The sequence below is a fragment of the Cibotium barometz genome, chromosome 47 (genome assembly GCF_041138505.1).
Source record: "Cibotium barometz isolate CiBa-2024 chromosome 47, ASM4113850v1, whole genome shotgun sequence".
Taxonomy (NCBI): domain Eukaryota; kingdom Viridiplantae; phylum Streptophyta; class Polypodiopsida; order Cyatheales; family Cibotiaceae; genus Cibotium; species Cibotium barometz.
This window is the reverse complement of record NC_141092.1, coordinates 15,713,646-15,733,379: the sequence shown is the minus strand read 5'-3', so window position 1 is coordinate 15,733,379 and position 19,734 is coordinate 15,713,646.

The following is a 19,734-nucleotide window of genomic DNA, read 5'->3' as shown; positions in this document are numbered from 1 at the left end:
GGATCAGCGGGCTGTGCCTCGTAAAAGAGAAAAAAAGCGGTGATTCCATGGACCAAGTGCAAGTCTCTTCTTGATTTGGCCATGTGACTTTAGGTTCAGTCAGATCAGTTTAAATATCTAAGATTTTGACTCGTTAGAGTAATTCCCCCGTTAGAAGATTTTCCCATGGCGGAATCGCCCGTGCCTTCCGGGCGAGGGGAGTTTTTTTTGGGCCCCCGGTTTCGGAGGAACCGCCTAGGCCAGCCTCTCGTTTGGACATCCGCAGGGGCGAGGCCTCGAGTGTGGATCCCTGCCCCGCAAGGGAGGTCGACGCCGCTTCCACCGGCCGACAGGGTACCGCGGAGGGGGCAGGGGTCTCACAATGGAGAGCAAAAATGTAGACTCATCAAAGAATGTGGGAGAACAAAATCAAACGGCAAGAAGAAAGAGCAATCACGTTTTGCTTAAGGAATGCAACAAAGAAATCTCGAACAAAGTTAGTCCTCCTCGGATTGCCAAGTTCTTGAATTATATCTGCTCACTAAACCATCAGTGCTATGCTTGACTTTATACACCCACTTACATCCAATTGCCTTCTTTTCTTAGGCAAAGGCACTAACTCCCATGTTACATTTACATCCAATGCTGCCATCTCCTCATTCATAGCATCTTCCCATTTGTTACATCCAATGCTGCCATCTCCTCATTCATAGCATCTTCCCATTTGTTATTTCCAAGTGCCTGCTCAAACTAAGTGGGCTCCAATTCCTATATTGCTGTAACCATGTAAGAATAATGATGGGCTATATATCCATCATATCTCAACCTGTCACAATAGGGTACCTACTAACCCTCGTAGACCTGCATACACCTGGACCACTGCTAGGTGTCCTCACACAAAACAACCCTAGTTCTCCTTACACTAGGAGTAACCACAGACGAAATGCCAAGCTTCTCATCAAGGCTTTGCTTAAAGCCACTAGACTCACCATCCATATATGAGTGACCTGTTGATAGATCAGGCACAAAAGGTTGATCTACCTTTTCCTTCCCTTTGCATGATACATGTGTACCTATATTTTTCCTTAACTTGCCTGACCATGGGCTAACATTGGATTAATTGCTAGAGGACTCTCTAGGTCCACTAAGCATCTATGATTGCTGCTCTACATGTGGTGTAGTACCAACACTTCTTACATCTGCATCTTCTGTTTCCTTCACTGCTCTGCTTACTCGGCGTCTCATGAGTGGTAGGGTTATAACATCTATAACCTTTCTGCTCCATAGCATAACCAATAAAGATGCATTTCTCTACCTTTGGATCCAACTTTTTTCTTAATTCATTATAAACATGCACATATGCAATACACCCAAACACTTTGAAGTAAGACACATCCGGTCTTATGCCTGTGAACTTCTGTTCAGGCACCATATCATGAACAACTGCGGGGTGGGTGTCCTGTTCATAATATAAACAGTATTTGATACTGCTTCTACCTAAAAATAAAGTGTCATATTCTTTTCAGTCATCAAGGCACGTGCCACTTTTGCAATGTGCCTGTTTTTCTTTTTACAACACCATTCTATTGTTACGGAGTGTACCTGCATGTAAATTGTCTCTTAGCTCCTTGCTTTCTTAAGAAATCATTGAACTTATTGGAGAAATATTCTCCCCCACCATTTGATCTCAGGCATTTTATTTGCATGTATTTTTTTTTCTTGACCAAGGCTTTAAATCTCTGAAAGTGAGCAAACACCTCACTTGTCTCCTTCATGAAGTAAACCCACACTTTCCTAGTGTGGTCATCATTAATGAATGTAACATAATGCCTGTAAAAACCTGCAATTGTTGCAGTCTTGGCTGATCCACATACATCTGAATGTATAACATCTAATGGCCTTGCAATAACATGCTTTTCATGTGGAAAAGCATGTTTAGCCTACTTTATCATCAAGCTGTCATGCTTCACATACATTATGCATACCATCAACCTTAAACTTTGGCAAACTTGCAACAATAATATTTTGGGCCTACATAGACTTCCATTGCTGTATATTCATTTGACCAATGTACTTGTGCCATATGTCAATATCTATAATGACACCTATTCCATGCGCAAACATGGCTTCCTTTACTTCAGACATGTTCACATCCAAAGTAAACATCTTGCCATTTCTATTACCCTTTACAACCAAGCAACAATGATTTTTAAAGTCTTCCATAAAACATTCTTGAGGATTAAACTTCACTTGTAGACCCTACTAAACCATTTGTCCAACACAAACCAAGTTCTTTGTGATATTTGGAACATGAAGTACATCTGCTTCATTTTGCCATCCTGCATAAACAATGGCACTTTACCAACATGCACAATGGGATGCACAGTATCATCACCTATTTTAACATAACTTGGTTTTTCCATTTTCTACATGTCTCTAAACCACTCAGCATGACTAGCCATGTGGTTAGAGGCACTAGAATCCACATACCATGCATCTTGACATTGTGACACATCCTCTGTTATGGATCAAAGCATGTGTTGCATCACAAACAACTACTCACTTCACCCTATTTACTAGACGATGCATAGTTTCTTTACTGTAAATTTCCACTTTTAATGTCATTCTACTTTTTATAGCAGTCCTTTGCCATGTGCCTTGGTTTTCCACAATAATAGCACTCTATGCTATTTGCACTCTGATTTCTTTGCTAAACACCTCAGTCTCTTTGGCTTTTCCTACCTCTAGATTGGCCTCTTCCACATGTGTATGATTGTTGTTACCTGTGCGAATCATTAGACTGTTGTTGTCCATAATTCTGATTTCCTTGTTAGCCACCACCTTGGCCTTGACCACATGACCTTTACCTAAATTGGAGTAGAAGGCCCGTTTTGATGTGTTCTTGCTTTGTGAAGAAGAGTCCTCAGAGACTTTTCTTTGATCAGCATAGACACCAAGTACAGAAAGTTAGGAATATTCTCTCTAACTGTAATGGAGGTCTTGAATGGCTTGTACTCATTGCCAAGCCCATTCAAACACACTCACCAAATCATTATCCTCCACCGATACATTGATAGACCCAAGGGATTCAACAATGCCCTTGATCTTTAAAGCATATATTGATAGATATGCTTTTATTTTCCACTGTATGTAGCTCTTGTTTTAGCTACAATTTCCTTGCCTTTGTATTATTTTGGAATATTTGCACTAGGTTCTTCCATGCAACCTATCATTGTGTCTGTGACACTGATCGAAAGCCAATACATGACTTTCCTTGCACCTTGATTCTAATCCTTGAATGCCTTTATATTTGCTGGAGTGGCATTCTCTTCAGACTCTGGAGGCTCCTCATTGTCTCCTTTGACATAGTCCGAAAATCTTTTACCCATCTCAGGAAATTGGTCATTCTATACTTCTAGGCATGGAAGTTCTTCTTGTCTAGCTTCTCACTGATAATCTAATTGAGTCCGCCCCGTCAGACATGTTTTCTTGTAATAATTAAAAACATGTAGGTCACCAAATCTGACTAGAGTACATGTACATACACCCAATATAAATAATACATGTGCAAACACTATCTGCATTCTCAAAATGCACTACTACAATGCAATACCCAGATTTTGACTAGAGACAGTTCTCCACTAGAACTTCCCAAAATTGCCAAAAATACCTTGCAGTGATAGAACAAAGACCAAAACGTGAATCTACATGAAAAATTATAGTACAAAGTACTTAATACCACACAGGCACCTCCAAGCCTACGAAGATAGCTCCTCAATTGAAGATGTGTAGATCTTGGAACTACCGAGGGGTGTTGTATACCGAAACCAAGAAGTGAAAGAGATGATGATGCTCTTACTTGTGTACCGCTTCCTTACATGCTTGTTCTTGCCTCATGCTTGCCTCCTTAGATCTCACACGAACTGGATCTCATACCATAAAGAGAATACGGGGGAGAAAAAGATCTTGAGTTCCTTCAAGCAAACACACACACAAACACACACAAGAGAGTGCAAGACACAAGAGAGACATGGATGGCTAACTTTGATTCTATCTTCTTCTCTTCTCTACAATCATATAGCTAAAATATCACAGTACATACATAAAGGGAAAGTACTCTTGTAAAAACAACATACAAAATGGCCAGTCTATAGTGTGAACCCGACCATATGAGCTGACGCTATAACTATGCCATAACTCTAGTACTTCAAAGTGGCTTCACACAGCCTGTCATCCATTGGCAGCATATCAACCATAATCTCACCAACCATGCTAGTGGCATAAGTTAATCTATAGTGTGAACCTAACTATATGAGCTGGCATTATAACTATGCCGTAACTCTAGTACTCCAAAGTGGCTATCACACAGCCTATCATCCACTGGTGGCATATCAACCATGATCTCACCAACATACAAAATGGGCAGCCGCAATACCTGTGCCGGCTCATTGATGTGATTGCTTATGCATGCAACCTCCATCCTTTCTAGAAAATCAGGTACATCTTCATTAGGCCCACCAAAAAACTCTGGATACGACATCATTTTAATCCCCAAGCTTCACTTCAAATCCCAAGAAAAACACTGGAAACACCTTCCTTCAATCTCTCACTCTGGGGCATACACCCTCGTAAGAGAAATACCTGAGCTATCCTCAGTGGGGTCACCAGAAGAATGTGAGGTGAAAAAAAGAAAAAAGAACCACGCCTCTATTGCCCTTCACCTCTCCCAAACTTTGAAAATACAAACACAACGGAGGCACCACCAGCCACCGGCTGGAACACTTCTCACACTTCACCACCCACCCACACCAGAAAGATAGCTTAAAACCACGATAGACAGTAATCATTCAGCAAAACACATAGCACCATACACACTGTACAAACTCAGCAATTACACCAAAAACCAGGACTCTGGCCAGGATTTACTGCCAAGGGAATTCACCCTTGCGTCTGACAACCAAGCCTCTGTCTCCCAGTCTCTCTTTCACTTCAGAGGGTGCCCCACCAGCAACCCTCCTTCACTGCTTCACTCTTTCCCCTCTTCTCTGCTTCACTGCCACCAGCCCTCCACCCTTATGGTACCGGCCCCTCTCACCTGTCTTCAACACTACCAGCCACCTCTGCAGGAGCTGCTTTACGTGCCAGTGACACTTGAGACGGCCTCCAACTCTGCACTGCACTCTAGGCTCTCTCTCTCTCGTCAGCATCCACTCTCTGCCTGCAGTCGTCGCCCACACAAAACCAGCCACTTCTCTCCTCAGAGGATGCCCCACCAGCAACCCTCAACTTCAGTAGCTCTCACTCTCTGTGTGTCGTGACCAGTAGCTTCGCCAACCTCAGAGCCTCTGCACAATCTCTTTAGCACCAACACCAACTGCTCAATGCAGCATCACCTTCTCTTGCATCCAGCCCAACTACCCTCGACTTCCAGTCGCCTCTAGTACCAGTATCCTTGCCAACTGACGACCTCAAAGGCGGCAACCTCATATCTTCACTTTATCACCAGGGCGACCTTCACACACGCGAGGCGGCCACTTCCTTTTCCACTCGCTGACTCACCAGAGCACCTTTACCACTAAGACTTCACCCACGCGGCCCACACCAGCCCGTGTACCTGTCAGTAGAACCACCCCCGGCCTTCTCTTCGCACAAGCCCTGCTTACCAGAGACCGACTCCTCGTACCTGCTTGGACTGCCGAATCCCAGAACCGTCACCTCACACTAGGGGCCGCCCCAGCAGCCCGTCTTCTTCTCCTTCGAACAACCCCAGCAGCTTCGTCCCTGCGCTGGCCACTTCTCTGTTGCAGCAAAACCTTCAGCCAGGCCATCTTTATTCTAGGCGGCATCCTTCGCACAAGTCGCCCGACTCGCCAGCCTTCGCCAACTTCTAGAGCTCTGCGCTGGCAGCAAAAAAGACTTCCATGTGGCCTCCTACAAGCTGGCCACATGGATATCATTATTTTCTTTATTTTAAACCTTCAATTAGATGGGCACACACTAAGAGGGCTGGCGGTTCCTCATGCTTCACCTGGACATACGGTGCCCACAACCTTCCAAAACAAGAGTTGTCCACAAGCTCGTAATCATCAGCATCATAACTTACCAAACACATCAATTACAGTCGGTGCCATGCACTGCCGGCCATCTCCACATTCATGCTAAAAATGGAGCGCCATCTGTTTCGAATGGGTCGGTGCCCTGCATTTGGCAACCACCTGCAAACCATACTATTGAAATAAAACTTCCAAATCTCCAGCATCTGCTCCGAAAAAAAACAACACGTGTACCAGCTCACTGCAAAACCACCCAGTCTATACATTTGCCAGGGCATTCAGGGGGGCAAAGTTTATTCACACACCATGCATCCCATATGTACACAGACCCAAAACACTTCTCAGATTTTTGCCTGACAACGTCTATTCACACTACTGAGGAGAACATTCCCAACTTTACAGATTTGGTGTCAATGCTGATCATTGAAGAAAAGAGTTTGGATAAAGACCAGTCTTCACACAACAAAGGCAGTTCGGAGCAACAAGCTTTCTACACAAGTGCAGATAGAGGCCGAGGATGTGGCCAAGGTGGTGGCCGAATAGGTAATCAGAATTATGGTCAGCAACAACAGCAAAGCAACAACAGTCCCATGAATCACAACAACAACACATAGGTGGAAGAGGCCAGTTTAAAGGCAGGGGGAGTCAACGAGGTCATGGTAATTGACAAAGGTAGCATAATGATACACGAGGCTATTTTTACTGTGGTAAGCCTAGACATGTGCATGTAGATTGCTATAAGAAGCATAATGTCATGCAGAATGGAAAAGTGCAGCAAAATAACTATGCGTCCTCTAGCAGAAATAATGAGGATAATGAGAGGTTTTTTGTTATGCAACATGTAGTTAACGTTGTGTTGTCTGGAAATAATGTAGCAACATGTAGGATGATGTATGGAATGTTGATTCAGGTGCTTCGAACCACATGACAATTCATGGTGAGTGGTTCAAGGAAATGAAGAGCCTTGAAAGACTAGGTTTTGTTGAAACGGGGGATGACACTACTCATCCGATCGCCCATGTTGGAGATGTGCCATTGTCTATGCAGGATGGTAAGGTGAAGTACTGTGTAAATGTACTTCATGTTCCAAACATTACAAAGAATCTAGTTTCTATTCACCAAATTATTGAGCATGGTTTACAGGTGTGGTTTAACCCTGATGGTTGTTATGTAGAAGACTTTAAAGATAAGTGCAGGTTGGTTGCAAAAGGGAGCAAAGTGGGCAGAGTGAACAGAGAATTGGCCATGTAAATGTGCAAAGAATAAAGTCTATGCAGCCTAAGAAATTGTGGTAGAGCTACCTAAGTTTAAGGTTAAAAGTATGTAGAAAGTATGTGAAGCATGTCAATTTGGAAAACAAACAAAGCATATATTTCCATATGACAAAAATGTGAGCAAGAATGTACTAGATGTTGTGCATTTAGATGTATGAGGTCCTGCAAAAACTATATCCATGGGTTGCTGCAGGTATTATGTAACATTCATTGATAACCGCCCGAGGAAAGTGTGGGTGTATTTCATGAAGGAGAAGAGTGAAGTTTTCACTCATTTTCAGAATTTCAGAGTGATGGCTGAAAAGTAGAAAGGAAAGCATGTGAAGTGCCTAAGGTCAGATGGAGGGGGAGAATACTTCTCCAATGAGTCTTTAATTTTGATGGAAGAATGGTTTAGAGATAGTTTACATGTAGATACACTCCGTAGCAAAATACAGTTGGACCACACCGACTAGTCCACACCTACCCACTCCACTTTAGCATGTTCACATTATGGACCGCTTGTATATACTCTAGTATGTGTGTTAGTCACTTTATCTCCTTTGTAGACCTATTTTGTTAAAGAAGAAGATAAAGTTGAATTAAAGTTGAAGGTGTGTCAAGCCTTGCTGTACAACTGTGCTACAAGATTAGATAAATAGAGCCAAGGAAGAGATACATGTTTTGGAAAAGGCTTTAATTCTAGACAAGCTATCTATATGAAATTTAAAAAGCTTAGATCATGGAATACAAAGTAGCATTGAGTTTACTTGGCCCAATGTACACTCAACCACCTTAGATGCAAGTGTGGCTTCATTACAGGTTTACTAAATTCAAACAATTGGACCTTTTTGTTGAAATTTTTGGTTATAGAGAAGTAAAAGTTATTTGAGAGCTACTCTAGAATGCTTACCTACTATGACAAAAGTTGCCTTGTTTTTTCCACAAGACCAACACATTTCTCTGTTGAATGAAATCGAAGAAGCAGTTATGCAATGCCACTTTGTGGAGGATGACTTGCTAAAATAAATAGAGAAGCATCAACTTCTTACTTTATCCCTCGCACCTCCTAGAGCCCATATAAGTGTTATAAGGGGAGCTTTCTGATTGTAAATAAGTGTGCTACTCTTTTGGATTATCAATAGAGGACGAGATTATGGGTGTCTACATGCTTCCATGTAAAAATCCCTATCATCCTCTATATTTTATCAGTGTGTTCCATGTAAAGGAAGATTGTGTGCAACTTGGGTGCACATAAAGAATCCCCGATGTTGCACATAAAGAATCCCCGATGTTGCAGTGTCTAGTTATCCTCTTAGATACTTTTTAACCATAAAATGGTGAAAGGTGTGTTGTTTTAAGCACTTTTTGCTACCATGTTCATTACATCTCACTTACATTATGTGCTAGTGGTGTGCTTAGTAACATTGCATTGCTTGTTTCCCTTAAGTGGTCTCTAGTGCTAAGTGCTATAGGGGTGCCTCATGTGGAGGCTTTAAATCGGTTTAGATTTCTTAGACATTATTATAGAGTTCTTTGAAGCTAGTATAGAGAACTTGCAAAGTAGTAGACACTACTTATAAAACACTATAGACTACTTAAAAAGTAGTAAAGATTAATAAGTAGCAATTGCTAGGTAGCATTGCCACCACGACCAAGCGTTGTGAAGCTTTTTCTTCTGCTAAGTATTATAGTGGTGCCCCATTTGGATGCCTTAAATCGGTTTAGATAGCTTAGAAAGTAGTTAAGAGTGCTTAAAAAGTAGAATAGAGAACTTATAAAGTAGTAGAAACTTGCAAACTTACAAAAGCAGTAGAAACTTAAAAAGTAGAATAGAGAACTTGCACATTGCTTAAAAAGCACTAGAAAACAAGTAGTACTTACTAGGTAGTCCAATAAGTGTAGAGGTGCTCCATTTGGATGCTTTAAATAAGTCCATACTATTTAAAAAAGTAGTATAGGGTGCTAAAAAGGCAGTGTATTCTTTCTATAAGCAATAGAAAACACTTTCAAAGTAGTCAAGAGTGCCTTTAAAGCAAAGGAGAGTGCTTTTAAAGCAAAGGAGAGTGCTTTCAAAGTATTGGAGACTACTTTCAAAGTAGTGGAGACTACTTTCAAAGCATTGGAGATTGCTTTCAAAGTAATGGAGACTGCTTCATGGTCTACACTACTTTGCAAGTAGCATGTACTAGTTTTAAGAAGACTCTACTGAAACTACTTTCAAAGTAGAGACTACTTTGAAAGTAGTCTCTAGTGCTTTCAAAGCACTAGAGGCTGCTTACAAAGTAGTACATATACCAAGAAGCATTGCTTGCTAGGTACATATACCAAGAAGCATTGCTTGCTAGGTATCATTGCTAATGACCAAGAAGTGGTTTCTTAGCTTTTGTAGTGCTTAGTGCTATAGAGGTGCCCCACCTAGAGGCTTTGAATCAATCCAAAGTACTTAGAAGTGTAGAGTGGTTCAAATGTAGTATAGGGAACTCAAAAGTTAGTAGAGATTACTTTCAAAGTAGTACAAACTTCTTAAAACAAAGTACAAGCTGCTTTAAAAGCATTAGGGTATTGACTAATTGCTTTGAAGAACTTAAAAGTAGTCCAAAGCTTTTTGGCTACTTTGAAGTATTGAAGCAATACATGAAAATGAAAAAACACATGTCTTGGCTTGTTATAAGTGTGTTATATTCAGTATGTAATCCATGACTTGTTGGTTTTGTGGTTGAAGGCCTAAGTGAAACTAATATGATGCAGCAAGTAAAAACCCCTTCATTAAATGATGATTTTGGTATTGTTTCTACCCCAAATCCTAGTTTGATTTGATACAATAATATTCAGAGTACAGTTTATTTTATCATTATAACAATGGGAGAAACCCATTAAGTGTGCTCAATTGTGTATACAAATTTGGCATTGATCAATTTGTCGAGCTCATCAATGCCAGTATTGTGAATGATATGGGTGGTAATGACAAAGAAAAGACCTATAATGTAGACGGTCACTGTTTGGAAGGGGGGGAATGCATGGATGTTGATGAGAATATTGGGAAGTAGGCTGCAGGGGAGTGTACTACTGAAGGGAAAACCTGTGCTATTGAGAAAAAAGGTGATTTGGATAGGGTTGTTACCTTGGGTGTTACTATACAGCCATGGGGACCCTAATTTAGTTGAGGATGTAGAATAGGTGCCTGATGAGAATCAAGACTAGATTATTGAAAACATGAATCTTGATGAATTCAGAAACATGGGGATCATGAAGCGAAAGGGTACCCAAGGCATGAATCAGTAGCTTGAGCTTAGTATGCAACTATATCTTTTGGAGGCATAATAATAATCTTGCATGTAATTATAATAAGGAGGTTAGTATAACATTCTTATATGTTTATAGGTTTAAAACAAAACAAAGGTAAGGGGCAAACAATAAGGTTATGCAACTTGAGCATTGAAGACAAGGAGGATGCCCTGTGCTTTACTAAGCCACCTGCTTGCAAACAATTGTAAATCTGGACCATGCTTTGACCGTTGTAGTTTCTCTACATAGCAAGACTTCACCCTTGCAATTTGGAGCCATTTTGACTAAAGGTAAGGGGCAAATAATAAGGTTATGCAACTTGAGCATTGAAGACAAGGAGGATGCCCTGTGCTTTACTAAGCCACCTGCTTGCAAACAATTGTAAATCTGGACCATGATTTGACCGTTGTAGTTTCTCTACATAGTAAGACTTAACCCTTGCAATTTGGAGCCATTTTGACTAGGGGGACTCCATCCCACCGTCAATATATTTTGTAATCCTATTTAATGAAATGTCTGCTATTTTAGTTTCCTCAAGTTTGTTCCCCATTTCTTTTTGTACAGTGAAAAATGTATGTTTTATGTCCCACTTGTCTCTATTTCTTTCTTACATTTTGTGAGAAGTTCTCTTTTATGTGGTGATTGTTGTCACTATTTAACTAACAAGTAATGTACTTTCTTTGTAGAGGAACGTTTCATGATAGATGTGGCCAAAGAGAAAATTCCAAAATCCCTACTATAAGTTTCCCTACTACAGGCTATATAGAAAAGAAAAGGCAAAGCGTGGGATGGTTTGGCCATCTGGTCCCATGGCCCCATAAGGCTTTTCACAACAGAATGCTACCTTGTCAGGGAGCATTTAACTATCCACTTCCCATAATAGCAGAATGCATGATGGCACTAATTTTGGATATGAATGAGATGCTTATGCACACCCATAACATATTGAGGGGGAAAGTCTTCCTATGTGGACAGAGGAATTCAATGTTTTCGTAAGAATACAAAATGAAACTCACTATGTGCAGAACAAGGATGCCTTGCATTTTCTATCCTGGGCTTACAAACTATTTAATGTATATATATGGATTGTGCTAAAGCTAAAAATGTTGTTACAAGGTTTTGAGATTTTTTTCCTGGTGGTGACGAGTATATCAAAGCAATTTTGGGGCCAAGATATGTGTGATGTTACAGATTTTAGCTTCCGAATGGCAAGCCATTATTCTTCAAGAATTTGGAGACATTTAAGGAGGCTATGCCATGACACAATGAGGCCAATACAATCTTACTAGATGATAGCCTGTACAAATGTTTGTCAAATAAATGTGGGACATACACAATTTTGCCAAAGTTCAGATTGATGGGTCCATGATGATTTTGAGATTTTCTCGTTATGTGGGTTGGTAATGGATGTGCTCACATGATCAATCGGCATTCGTAGTAGGTAGAGAGACATCTTTATTATAGAATTAGATGAGGGATCAAAAGCTGAGATCAAATTCATGTAGTTAAAATGTGACATAGGAGGCAACATATTAAATCAAGAGGAATTGCATTGCCAAAGAGTTGTAAGACAAGGAAGAAAAGTGGAGGAAGGAGCAAGAGAGGAAAGAACAAGAAGCTCAAGAAATCTTTGACATCCATAAAATGTTAGTAGGTTTAAAGGACAAAACCAATGAATCTAAGGGGAAGGGGAGGGAGAGGGAGAAGGAGAGGAGGAAGGAGAGAAGAGGAAGGGAAGAAGAGGAAGCAGAGGAGGAAGGAAGGGAAGAAGAGGAAGCAGAGGAGGAAGCAATGGGATATAAATACCATTTTCTTTGAATTTATATATACTATGCAGATTGAGTCCCATATTACATAAAATTATATTCAAGATATATGATACTTTCTTAATGTACACCTCTGCTAGATTATGTAAACATTTTGTATATAAACATTTTGATCGAGATATATGATACTAGTATGATGTACACCTCTCTCAGATTATGTAAACATATTGATGAGAATAAACTACATTATATCAACAAAGTGTTGTGATTTCACTTGCTTTTTCTCATTTTATCTATTTGGTCTCAAAGTTTATTACAAGCTTTCTCAAATTGGTACACAGACTCATTTAAAGTAGTCACAAGCAGTGCACTCCTAGTTTGTAAAAGCATGCTTTGGACCACTTTAAAGCAGTCCAAATTGGTGCTTTCACTCTTTGGCCTACTTTAAAGTAGTCCAAAGCACTAATTTCGAATGCTTTAAAGTAGTCCTAAAGCAGTGTAAAACAATGTATTATAGATTTCTTTGAAGTGTTACTCTTATGTAAATAGACTGGTTAAAAGCAGTCATAAGTAGTGCACTCCAAGTTTGTAAAACAATGCTTTGGACCCCTTTAAAGCAGTCCAAATCAGTGCTTTGTACTGCTTTGACATAGCTTTACACTCTTTGTCTTGCTTTAAAGTAGTCCAAAGCAGTGATTTGGACTGCTTTAAGAAAGTGTAGTAACTCTCCTTACTGGTTGTTGATGGACATGACTATGTTTTCCTCCTTGACATTGAAGATACAGCAGCCAATGTCCTTGAAGCATCACCACAAATGGACTTTAAGACGCAAGATGTATAAGCACCACCAAAGAAACAAATGCCTTGCTACCACATGCCAAGGGATTGATGAAAGACATACAAGAGAGAGCAACATTTGGCATGGAGCCCCAACTGCTAAAGGTCCAACCACCTTCAAAGCATGAGGAAGTCCAAGGATCAATCAACCTCCTCCATGAAAGCCTTGCTACCACATGCTAAGGGATTGATGAAAGACATACAAGAGAGAGAAACATTTGGCATGGAGCCCCAACTGCTAAAGGTACAACCACCTTCAAAGCATGAGGAAGTCCAAGGATCAATCAACCTCCTCCATGAAATCCTTGTCAAGGCAAATGATGAGAGATTGGTAATAGATTTAGGTTATATATAATACTGCTTCATATGATTACTATTGAGTTTTCCTATTATGTCACATGCATGATTTTGTTACATGATTCCAATACGTGATCATAGCGATGGGCATGATTCCATTACGTGATTGATAAAAATAAAAGGGGTAAATACATAATAATGATCATGATCGACAATCACGAGCGTGATTCTGTTACGTGATCACGCAATATGTGATTCCATCCCATGATTCCACATGGTGTGATTTCGTTTACATGATCAAAAGTAATGATCACATTCCGTATTGCATGATGGGATTGTTAACCACATATGAGTTAACACGTTCGTATGACAACTATGTCTGCACACTTATATAATGGGTGCCCGTGCTATATTGCAAATCCTGTCATTTGATGAGGGAAACACCCTAAAGATGCTCCTAAGTATTGAGCTTCAAAGGAAAAAAAAAGGACCTTGGTCAGTTGGCCAAACCATAGAGAAAAGCCTTGTAACTATATTTTGGGCGCCCCGGGTCACTTACTGTCGAGTGGCCTAGTGGGAAAAGACTTGGAACTATAAAAGCTAATTTCTCTTGTTTGTAATTGATTCTCCCATTTGTGCAATAGAAGTGGAGTGTTCTCTCTCTCCTCTCTCTTTACAACTCTAATCTAGCATGTGTGCTTAGGGTTAGGGTTTGGGAGTGATTCGTGCTAATCACTTGTTCTCTCTTAACAAGAGGAAACAAGTGATTAGTGCTAATCACTTGTTCCCTCTCTCTCTCTCTCTCTCTCTCTCTCTCTCTCTCTCTCTCTCTCTCTCTCTCTCTCTCTCTCTCTCTCTCTCTCTCTAAGGCTAACCAATGCGATCCTCTTCTGGCAGAGATCCCACATAATCTTTGTAGAGAGCTTGCATCACCCGTTGGATTAGAGCAACCACCTCGGTGTGACAACGAGTGCGAGAGGACAGCGGTGGACGAGCAGCTACAGTGGAGCTCTTGAGCCATGCTCGAGCTCGGTGGATAGGCAACTTCCCACGACACGTTAGGGTAGGGTTTCCTTAACATCTTTGGTGCCGCTGCCAGGGAGCACCATCCGCTACTTGTATACACCATCTTTGATTCAAATCCGACGGACCCCCCATAGCCCAGTGCCAGGTAAGCCCTTTGGCATGCATTTTTTTATTTTTTTGATGTTTTGCTTGGTTATTTTTGATGTTTTTGTTAAGATTCATGTATAGATTTGTGTTTAGAGTATGACTACTACTTGTTTGAGTAAAAAAACTTGTGATTTGGATGATTAGAGAGCCTAATCAAGAGGGTTTTGCTTAAACCTAAACTCTTTTTGTTCATTTTTAGCTTAATCTTTTTTTTTTGCTTAATTCCTTTGCAAGTGTGACAACAAGTGCTGGAGGACGGCGGTGATGAGCGGTTATGGTTCTTGAGCCATGCTCGGCGGATAGGCAACTTCCCACGACACGTTAGGGTAGGGTTTCCTTAATAGGGATCATGATGTAACTTTTAATGTCCAATTAGAATAATATGCCACCACATAGCACCCAATCGCCTTTCATTTATAACTTGGATTTAAAATTCAACGGGCCGTGATTTTTACTTGTTTCTTCTTGTTTATCTCTTGTGTCCTTCACTGACCATGTTCTTTTGCGACATATTGCGACATATGTGTCTGCATCTCCATCAACTTGTCCACTCGACTTCATAGCTACATCCAAGTAGGATCTTCACCTAAGCTTGTGCTGCAAGGTCATGGTTTCTTATCCTCTCTGCACAATGTGTATCATGTTGTGTGTGTGTTTGTTCTTAGTCAATGTCATCAATTATTTCTCTCTATCTACATTCAACAATGGATGATGGCTACAGTTATAGAAGTAGATCATTCTGTTAAAATAAGACACAATCCACACTATTTCCAAAAACAATACACTATTTAACAATGGATGATGGCTGTAGTTATAGTAGTAGATCATTTGACTAAAATAAGATACAATACACTATTTAACAATGGATGATGGTTGTAGTTATAGTATTGGATCATTTGACTAAAATAAGACACAATCCACACTACTTTCAAAAATAATACAAAACAACCACTTAGAAATACCAAAAATAAGACACAATCCACACTACTTTCAAATACAAAACAACCACTTAGAAATACCAAAAACTTCAAAAACACAGGAAATAGCACGATGTGATTATGTAGTCACATCTCGTTAACTACATAATCATACCTACTCAAGCATGAAAAAATTGAATGTACCCCCTAACTATCTAATTGACTTCACCAATCCAATTGCACTTCAAAGTCACGTGCCATGATCGGCAGTTGCATCGCAATTGCAGTAGTTGCCGATAATGGCCATGACCCAAAATTTGCATAATCACATCATCGAGAGTTAGGTTTTGGTACTTGTTAAGACATCTGCGAGGTTGTCTCTCTAGTATGGGCATTGGTAATACCATGTGAGACACTCAAGATCTTATATCTCACCTAAGACTTGAGCAAATAATAATGAATAAAGAATATACTAATCTAATGAAAATGAGGGGAGAGAGGACGATGGTAAGAAGAAGAGGGAAAGGACCCTAATCTAAGAGGAAAATAAAACAACACCATCATCATCACACCAACTCATCTCCACACCACACTCACCTCTCACTCACAAGCCTACACACTCAAGAAAATGAAAAAGACATGGGCAATGAGATAAAAGTAAACCCACATAAGCTCTCAACCTCAAGCCTCTCATGCATGGGAAGTGCTCAAGAATGAGCAAGCCACACCCAACACTCAAAACTCTAAGATCCACTCTAAAGAGAATAAGGAGGAGACGAACTCACTCAACTCGCTCAGAAATAATAAAAGGATGGACTCCACAACTTGGGCTATAGGGGAATGAGATCTCCCTCACCCACACTCTCTATATATAGGAAAAGGAGGTTCCATCCTATATGCACAATGCCACATGGCAAGCATAGGTGATTCCACAAAGATATACACATGAAGCTTAATGTTACCCAAATATCCTATCGCAAACAATATAGGATATGTGCACCAAAGTGATATCCATATACATGTGCATGTGCACATTATAAGGAGAGGGTAGGTAGTGCTAGGCTATGGTGTATGAAAAGGGGTTAACATCACCCCACCTCTAATACACATCTGGTCCGATGGATGTGATCAAATGAGATGGTAAATGAGTACAAAAATTGAGGGAAAAGGGGTAAAGAAGGGATAAGGGTGATGTTAATGAAGCCTAAAAGAAGGATGAATCATGGCAAAAATGTGTACATCATAAGGAGAGGGTAGGTAGTGCTAGGCTATGGTGTACAAAAAGGGGTCAACGTCCCCCCACCTCTAATACACCTCTAGTCTGACGGATGTGATCAAATGAGATGGTAAATGAGTACAAAAATGGAGGGAAAAGGGCAAAGAAGGGATAAGGATGATGTTAATGAAGCCCAAAAGAAGGATGGATCATGCCAAAATGTGATGATGTAGAGCATGAACCAAGCCCAAGGATCTAAAACATGTGTAGATGAAGAGGATCCTCCATGCACCAAAAAGTGACGCGAGGGAAACTCCCCCAGCTCAAGAGTGCATATCATGGAAAAAAGGGAAATAAGGGGTGCTCCTCCATGTCAAACATTGATCCCATCCTCTGGTATCCCAAATGAAAATGGGAAACTTGAGAGGCTCCCAAATGTAAGAGGCTAGATGCTAGGTGCTCTGAGCAGATGCTCTAGCAAATGCCAAGGAATGATATGTTAATGGAGAAGTTGCAATCGATGAAGTCCATGGAAAGTTGATGTAAACTAATCCAAGATCCCACACAAAGTGGCTCATGGTGGGTGGTGCTTGAGCACAGGCCAATGATGAATGGTTATATAGGGCCTATAGAATAAAGTGGGCTAAATGTGATGTGGAATGGAAGGGATGAAGAGGCTCCCCCTCAAAAGATCTAACAAGGATGGAGGTAAGAGTAAGATTATCCACACATGAGGATCATGGATCCCAAATATAAGTGCTAAGAGGGGGTGATCTCACAAATGTAAGTGATAAGTGAGAACCATGCAACATGACGGTAGTAGATGGAAGTGGTGCATGTATCTCAAATGGCATAATCACAAGGAAAAATTGGTGTCCCCAAAAAGGATGTGTCAGTGGTGGTAGGGGAAAGATACTCCTCAAAAAGAGTAGAGATGTCAATGGCTGGGGAAAGATCCTCCTCAAAAAAAAGAGATAGAGAGTGCTAGGATACAATGCCTAGGAGCAAGGATATGTGTGGATCAAGATGTGTTGGGGCATGTGGAGCTCCTCATGATGCACCATGATGTGGTCCAAGTGATGAAGGTGATAAATGTGGTGACACTGATAACATTTGAACGAATTGAACAGGGTCTGTTGTTCCGTCATATTTACCCATAATTTTGGAAATTTATACGGTCGTATTTTTGTATGAATCATTGAGGTCATATGTGAGTGCTCTTGTTGGGAGAGACTCGGTGAGTCCTTGGGCCACCCCCTTCCTAGACTAGTTAGTATGTCCAAGGTGTGGGCATTCAGGAAAGGATTGGTACTTATAGGATTTGCGAGAATGTTAGGCAAGGGACCAAAGCCCAGTGGAATCGAAGTGACAAGGGGTGTAAAACCCGATGACACGCTTGTTATAGGCATGGCCAATGGCATTGGGAGGTGAATTTACGGCATAGATCTCAATGGCTCGAAGTTTTCGGCCATTGGGTTCAGTCCTTGTGTAATCCCTGGCAATCCCTCTATTGTGGCCATGTCGGAGTGCCTAAATGCTCCTTAAAATAAGCAATCACAGTTTGTTTGTTTATTTTTTGTTTTTTGTTTTTCACTACCAAAATTTTTTGCCTGATTTGACTTTCATGGCCGGATTTTTTCGCCGGATTTGATTTTCACGACCGAAATTATCTTTCAACACCCAAGAATTTTCACCGGATTTGCCTTTCACGGCCGGATTTTTCACCAGAATTGTCTTTTACGGCCATAAATTTTCGTCGGATTTGCCTTTCACGATCGGATTTTTCACTGGAATTGTCTTTTACGGCCATAAATTGAATTTGCCTTTCTCGGAATTGCCTTTCACGGTCAGAATTTTTTCACCGGATTTACCTTTCATGGCCGGAAATTTTCACCGAAATTGCCTTTCACAGCCGAAATTTTTAAATTGAAATTTTTTAACTTTTTTTTTTGGGAGTCGAGTGGGAAATACGAATTTTCCTTTTTGGGGGGGGGGATATTTTTTGAATTTAAAATGAAAGGGATATAGGCATTTTCCCAAAAAAGTAAGTGGGAATCAAAAAAGTCAACCTTTTAATGACACCCCTTACACCCTTCATAAATGACCCCCAAAATGGACAAATTGACAACTCATGAGCATCTACTCATTGAATGCTCATTAGCCTTAATGAGTTATGTAAAATAGTGATTAAAGATTAATCCAAGATTAATCCTTTCACTATTCTTTCTCTCTTTTACACTAATCAAGGACTCTAATTAATCACTAATCCCTAATTGATTCACACAATTGAGCACATCATTGGATAGAGCAAGGCGAACCTAATCTTTGTGCATCAATAATTGTATAAATTAATCTAAATTAGGGGATTAATTAGACTCTTAATTATAGTCTCCTCTTTTAAGGCAAATTTAAGCAAAGAGAGTCAAATTTCTCTAATTGATCAGAAAATTGATGTGATTAGGTGTTTAGATGCATCTAGATTCACTCAGAACACTCAAAAATCCGAATTTCGACTACTCGTATGATCAATTTAGACCCCAATTAACACATTTTCTAAATTTTTGGCCTCTTGAACAAGATTAATCACCCTTAATGACAAAAACCAGTCCATTAAGAGAAATTAGTCAAATTCAAGGGTTTTTTAATAGTTTTAAGAAATTTTTTGAAAGATTAAGCTACTCCTAATGCTTGCTAACACTCTAATCCAACCAATTTCAACAAAAAACACACAAATAAACTAGAATTAATGATCTTAGATCTATGTTTAAACTAAAGAGAGCTAACATTCACTAAAAATTGCATTCTATTACATTGTTTGAAGCAATGGATGCAAACTAAGCCTAATACAAACTATGTGCAAGCCCTAAGAACATGAAAAACCACCAAAACAAAAACAAAAAGAACAAATTAATCTAAAAATTAAGCAAAAAGCATTCTTTTCAAAAACAAAAAAGA